This window comes from Cucurbita pepo, unplaced genomic scaffold, assembly GCF_002806865.2.
Source record: "Cucurbita pepo subsp. pepo cultivar mu-cu-16 unplaced genomic scaffold, ASM280686v2 Cp4.1_scaffold000191, whole genome shotgun sequence".
Lineage (NCBI taxonomy): Eukaryota > Viridiplantae > Streptophyta > Magnoliopsida > Cucurbitales > Cucurbitaceae > Cucurbita > Cucurbita pepo.
The window spans coordinates 16,893-25,139 of NW_019646458.1; positions in this window are offsets into that span (position 1 = coordinate 16,893).

Here is an 8,247-nt window from a genome sequence, read left to right on the forward strand (position 1 = left end):
TTTTTTTTTTTTTTTTTTTTTTTTTTTTTTTTTTTTTTTTTTTTTTTTTTAATTATTTTTTCTATGAATATGTGTTTAGATGCCAAGCAATTTATTCATAAAATATCTATATATTTATTTCTAATATATATATATATATATATATCTTTATTCTATATTTTTAAAATATCTGAATCATTTTTTAAAATATATAAATATCTTTATTCTCAAAATATCTAAATCTAATTGCTAAAATATATAGATAATGAGCTCATACAATTATTGGACTTGACTCTATTGAGATACGGATGATTTTACAACATTATACATGATGTAGGAGCATCTAAACATCCAGCACATGCTATTCATGGGAATTCTCAACAAGCTACTCGAGGAGACAACCAACATTTAAATTAACAACTAGAGCCACATGGAACTTATGATCGAGGAATATGAGGACTAATAGCTTGGTTGGACATATGTCGAGTTTTCTATGCTTCTCTTAACTTAAAGGTCAATGGATGCTTCTCGAAAGAACCCCCTTCCAAAGAACGAACGTGCAAGAAACACTCTGAACGGTAGAATATTTGAAGCATTTTTTTTAACAAAATGTTATACTAGAATAACTCTTATTTCTATAATATTTAGTTATCACTAATTTAGTCAACGACATTATTAACAACTCTAATGAGTCCTTCGTAAGTGTAAACCATCATATTAGATATCGTAGTTTTACCGCGTTGTCTTACAATAGGTCAAGAATTTAAAATAAAACTAAAATCTTATCAGTTTTTGATGTTGACCCTCATATTGATGCTTGCAAACACTTTCGGCACCTTTGATAGAGACGATTCAAAAGTAGTTGTCATGCCTACATGTATCTAATGTTGTGAATTAATAATATAGAAGGTAAGATATGTTGTTACTTTTTTTCACTCCCTATTTTGAAAATATGTTTTAGTGTTCGTTCAATAAATATCTCGAGACACAATCATTTTTATATAGAGTTTTCTTATAATTAATTGTTATTTACAATTTATTAAATATTAATTTACTATTAATTACTATATTAACAAACATACCTAAAATAATCTTTATTTCTATAAAAAAAAAGTTATAGTTTTAAAATTCTACCTTTTAAACTCTTCAAAATTAAAATTCTACCTTAAAATAGTCTTATTACTTCAATTTTCTAATTTATTCTAAATTAAAATGAGAAGAGTTTCTTATTAAACATAAATGGTCTATTTTATTTTATTTTATTTTATTTTATTTTATTTATTTATTTATTTATTTATGGTAGAAACTCTTTCCTCTTTCGAACTATAAATAGAATGTGCATTTAATGGATAAATAACTTTTTAAAAAATTGTAATGTCCTCCCTTCATGCATTTATCCATTCCTATAAATACCTATCAACCTTCTCCTTCAACAACTCATCAAATACTCTTCATCATCTTTAAATTTCATCAACCATGGTTAAGTCTCTTTTTTTTTTATGGCTTCTCTTCTCCTCTACGTCTTATCGCTATCGTCGCTCGCAACCACAATCCAACGTTTAGATTTGGTTGGCAGTTACAAACCAATCGTAAACATAGCAACCAATCGTAAACATAGCTGAACCACAGATTCAAAGTTTAGGTGAGTTTGCTGTGAATAAATAGAATAAACACTTTGTTTCTCTTAATTGGTCTAATTTGTCATCTTTCTCGCTTTCATTTTCTACTATTTGAGTGATGCTGTAATATTATGGAAGAACAAGAAGATGAACTTAAACTATTGAATGTACTGCTTCCTCCAATCAGAGGACCAAATTAAATTTGTATTATTTCTTATTGAACCATTTCATTTTAAAACACTTCATTATTTAGTTATATCAATTATTTATTCATACTCTTAAATTTCAGGCATTTGGGGAGAAATTTGTCTATATGATTAGATTGATTAATTGGAGTTTAAATATGCTTAATCTAGACAAACACATTGAACTAAATTCGAAATGCATGCATGATTAAAGCGATAATACTGAGGAGTGGAAGCACATGGTGCCCCTAAAAAGCCTTCTATTTCCTTTTTTCCTTTTCTCCTTCTCATAGTTGTTACCCTCACTGTTCTAGTAAAAGGCCGTTTGTGTAGGGGGATTATATATGCATTGTAACTTGCTACTATGAAGGTGGAGACGTGTAAGTGATGTTTATTTAAATTTTCCATCTTTTTGGAGTTTGCTTCATTTATGGCCTTCAATGGTTGTTTTTTTTGTAGATTGAATAAAAAATAAAAAATAAAAAAAAAAAGCTTGCAATTTTCCCTCCAAAAAATTATAACTAAGTGAAGAATAAAAGTTAGAACATTGTGTGGAAGGTCAATATGGATTGAATCGTTAAACTAGTTTTCCAGATGTAGTGAAGGGGACAAAGGGATGGGAAGGATGTAGTGAAAGGGATGGGAAGAAAACTCAAGCCTAATCCTATGCCCTGTTTTCTTTTCTTTTCTTTTGTCGAGCAGGTCTGAATTGATAGAAAATGTTAGAGGAACATACTTTCTTGAGTAAGTAAGTTCGTAACCGTGATTATCTTTTTCTGATTGTCAATTTTTTTTTTTTTTTTTAATCTCAGAAACTTTGCAAATGATTGACATAGTTGTTACTAGCTGAGCTGTAGTTTATCTGCACTTCAATCGGGTGCTACAAAGAGATCTTAAGGTATACTAGTACCTATAAAGTATTAACATACCCAAGTTTGCAATTATAAGTCTCATTAATGGTTCTTGATTTTCTTGTTTTTTCAAATTCTCTTCTATTCTAGTGTTCCAATATGTTTCTTGCGAAGAGCAACGATGTCCGACTTGGTACGATGGCTTCCATTTTTTACCTGATGGAATTTCTTTACTAGTTATTTCTTCTAATATTTTGAATTTCTGCACAGAGACTTGCAAAACTACTCAATACAGAAGACCTTGTTTCATCATCATCGGTAAGGATGCAATCTTTGTCTTGTCATAATTTCTCAGTAGAGATGATTTAAAGAAATTATGTGGGGATAATTTTACTGAATGGATCTTCTTCCCGCTTATGAGCAGGTTCCTTTTCCTTTTCTTTTTATGTTTCTCCTTTTACTCTTTGTTGATCATTATTGTTGTGTTGTTCTATAATTTAAAATGATGATACATGTGATGAATGATAAGTTAACATTAATGGTAATTCTGGAAATATCGAAGATGATGTTACTCGATATGATAGCGGTCCAGTGTGATGCATGGACGCTCTCTCCTTCTTTTCTCTAGTTTAATAGACACATTGATATACTTGGGTCAAGAACAACCGAATACCTTAAGCGCAATCTTTTCAATAACCACAGTAGCCATCAGGACTTTATCAAAGACACATAGACAGCTATTAATAAGAAGTTATAATTTGTGCCTATGATTTCATATTTTCTCGTTGCCTTGCTAGTGGAGCATAAACTAAGAAAATACTTATTTTGCAGCTGAGGTTTTTAAACATGTAGACTATATTAAAGAAGAGAGAGGCCAACAGAAAGATGTCGAGTCAACTGCTGTCCTATTAGGGGATCGTTTCTTTGTTGCTAATGTTAAATACTCCAAAGTAGTTGCATCTAGAGCTGGTTAAGGTTGCCTATTATTTTTTTTCTATCAATAGATGATTCTGGGATAGAGGACTTGCACTTCAAAGTCCTGATATGATAACAACGATTCCAGACGTTGAAAATTATTGCAAGTACTGGAAAATATTTTATCTTGTATAACTTTATTTTAGGAAATGATGGGATACTATTATTGTAATGGAAATAGATTATGAATGGGTGCTATGATTATTTNTCAATAGATGATTCTGGGATAGAGGACTTGCACTTCAAAGTCCTGATATGATAACAACGATTCCAGACGTTGAAAATTATTGCAAGTACTGGAAAATATTTTATCTTGTATAACTTTATTTTAGGAAATGATGGGATACTATTATTGTAATGGAAATAGATTATGAATGGGTGCTATGATTATTTTATGTGTTTATTTAGTATTTGAATTAAATTTTATTAAAAAAAATATTATTAAAATTTTATTAAAAAATTTTTTATTAAAATTTTATTATGGTAACTATAATGATTATAAATGATTAATTAATTTTATTATAGCATTAATTTAAAGTTATATATAGCTTAAATAAAATGCCATAAAATGTTTTTATAGCAACGTATATAAGCTATAAATTTACTCTATTATAGCATCTATTATAGCTATAAACGTCATTCTATTATAGCATCTATTATAGCTATAAAAAAACGCTATAAAAAGTCTCAGACTTTTAATAACATAGACTATCACGACGAAAGTCTACGATAGCATTTTTTGTAAGCTATCGTATCTATTATTTGTTGTAGTGACAAATAAAATTAATTTCAAATCATGAATTCATGGTCTCTCAAAATAGAATAACTTCAATGAAATATACGATAAAAAAACATTCATTAGATAATTATAATGAAAATGAAATATTAAAGAAAAATAAGAAAAAAAAAAATTTCCTTTTACGCCCGTTAAAAAATCAAAATATTTATCATTAGAAGTTATTGTAAATACTAAACACTAGAAATACATCAATTAACATTCATATTTCATGCAAGGTAAATTACATCATATTCTATATTATAATAAACATAGAACTAAGTCAACAATGATGTAGTCAACTATAACATAGGCAATGGTGTCAAAATTCAATTATGAATTATATTTGATAATGACCATACAGTAACAACATACACAATCAACGAGATTTCCTTTTCTTATTTTATGCATGACACCTAATGGTGATGAGGCATTAGCGGTGGGACCGTGGAACATGTCAAGCCTAGCTCGTAGGCTAGTCTACATAATCTATAACCTAAAGCTCTGATACCAACTATAACGACCCTAGATTTCTACTAACCTAAAGTCGTTACCGTTATCATAACCTATGCTCTTATATGGAATTAAACATTTAAAACTTCATCGTAAAACACTATCATGGACTTACGTGTTCGAAAACGTCTTTAAAACAACATAACAAAAATAATAAATTAAATAAATAAACAATAAAAGTAAAAACACCTTATCCTAACCTAAAGTTTAAGAAATCAAATACTGCTATCTTATGCATGTGTCATGGTCTTGACTTGCAATGTCTTCGTCAACCATACATGGATGCCTTGTGTTTATCTAAAATAGAAGTAGTACACGGCTGGAATATTTTAAGAAATAGTCAGTCAGTGACCCCATTGGGGTCAAGGAATGCAAACACATGAACTCATGATTAGGGACCTATCATTAAACCGTAATAGGGGTGGCTTCCAGTCCGGACAAAATTGGATGTGTAGTACACACGTCCCACACATNCCCCCCCCCCCCCAGGACCCATCATAGTCGAGCTAGCTGTCCGTAGGACGTTCGAAGGTCAGCAGACCCTGAGTGTCATACAAGACATGATCATCATCATTATCATAGTATACGTGTCCGTACTCGTCATCATAAATGAGGAAGTATCCCGATGTATATGAACACACAAAATGCATAAGGTCCCTACCGTTTTCATCTTTAAATCATCTTTATGACATAACCCTATACACCGTTCACATATTACTGTAAGTAATGTGCATGCATTGGCCTTCATACGTTCATCATCATTAAAATTAACTTGGTTGTCTTTGAAAACTCATCGTCATAATGCATCATAACATTTAATACATGCACATCATCATATTAAATTATTTCATCATCATACGTCTCACATCATCTTGTTATCATGCATCATCATCATCATGTCAACATCACATCATCATGGAACATCATCATATAACATCATCACATCATCAATTAGCATCATCACGTCATCACATAGGGGACCATGCAAATGCNGGGCCATGCTAATGCAAACAACACATGCAATCATGATTAAGGGACCTATCTCTAATCATCATAGGACCTCCAGTCTCGAGCAAATTGGATGTGTAGTACTTCCCTACACACGACTCACACGTGCGAGTGTGAGTCCCCAGGGCGCTCGCACACCCCCTGGACCCTCTGGTCAAGCTAATCTGTAGCGACGTCCGGAGGTCAGCGGAACCCCATAGTGTCATGCGCCTCATGAACACCCTCATCTGTGTGCATTGGCAATCGTGCGCATTCGCACTCATCATCATATTGTGCGCGTCCACACTCATCATCTCTAGGGAAAGTAACCTTATGCTTATGAACATACAATATGCATGAGGTCCCTCTAAATCCATCATAATGTCTCTTCTGACACAACCCTCTAGTCTCATCTCTTTGTTACTCTAGGTAACACATACTCGTGGATATTTATATTAATACCATTTTCAAGCTCTTAGGGTTGTGTCCTATGTCGATTTAAAGACATGATGCAATATGACACTCATCATCATATAGCATGCTCAATATGGAAAACATCATCATATTAAGATAAACGTCACACAATCATCATACTCATCATACTGCCACTATTGGGGTTATATGCAAACACATACAATTTCATGAACCCTATATTCCTTAGGTCTATATTCATGAACCCTATTTCTCATAGCAGTCTATATTCCTTAGATTGCTATCATAACCCTATCGTTCTATCAATCTATCATAATCCTATCATTTTCTATCCATACCCTAACCGTATCATTTTGTCAATCGATTGTGACCATATCGTTTCATATACGTAACTTAACCATATCATTATATTAATCATATCTTAACTATACATAACATTATTGTATATTTTTATCAACCTATCATAACTATAGTCTTTTCTATGCATAACCTTATCGTATCGTTTTATGAACATATCGTAGTCTTATCGTTACATTACGTCTAGTGAATCCTTCTCATATCCTATTTCAAACGTATCATTGAACTCATCGTATCGTAAGTATGATCATACAATTCACATATCATAACATATGCATATCATATCATAATCATATCGATTCATAAACAATTCACACATACCAATATATATGACATGTGCTGAACTACAGAGCACGTGTCAACATCAAATATAACCATGCCGATAGTAAAGTCATATTCTCCATTATTATTGTTTTATAGAAGATATTGTTATGTTATACGAAAGAATTTGATAGAGTTTTTGACCATATTTCCTCTATTTTATCTTTTAATTCCCTTTTTACACTATGTATTTACTCGGTTAAATTTAAAATTTTCCTTTTCCTCAACTTCCATTTTTTTCTTGTTAATCAATTTTAATTTCCAAGTCTCACTGTATTTTTCTTTTTTTAAACCTGTTACCATGTACTAGAACTAATATAATGCTAACTAAAATCTTATAGATTCATGAATCAAGAAGAGATTTGATTTTATTGTAACACAATAGATGGTATAAAGTAAATGAGATCTAAAATATAATTATCATAATAACAATTCTTATTTCCAAATCTCATTATTTTTTTTTCTAACTAAAATCTTATTGATTCATCAATGAAAAACAGATTTGATTCTATTGTAACACAATAGATTGTATAAAGTATAGGAGATCCGAATATAACTCACCATAATAACAAACCAAAATCTCTCTTGGTAAATCATAAGAAAAGGAGATCTTGTAACATGATTAGGTAAAGAAAAAAGATATCTCAAATATGAATTTTCATAATAACAAAGAAAAATCTCAATAACTAAATCTGTATATCTTTCAGTAAATTTGTATTTTTTTTTTTTTTTTTTTAGAATAACCAATACATTCTTGGTGACTCAGTTTTTAGGAGAGAGATAGTTGGCGAGAAGTTAGTGAGAGCCGTTTGGATAAGATTGCTATATTTTTTTTTAATTTATTATTTTTTTTTTATAGTTGTTATAATCCTATTGGATTTAGTTCATTTTCTAATTTATTCCAAATTAATTTAAAATTAAAAGAGTTTGTTTTGCTGGGTAGATTCAAGGAACCTAATTGACTTTTTAATTAATTAATTATTTATTTATTTATGATAATAACTGCTGCTACCCTATTTAATTAATTCCAGGTAAGACCATAAATGACTCTTTTATTTTTTTTATATGGCACTAACTATTACGTCGTGGAATTAAACTTTATTAGTAAACCTATAAAAAGAATATGAATTAACTATTTTTAAAAAATTGTAATTTCTTCCCCATTCATGCATTTATCATTCCTATAAATACCCACCAACCTTCTCCTTAAACAAACCATCAAATACTTTTCATCATCTTTAAATTTTACCACC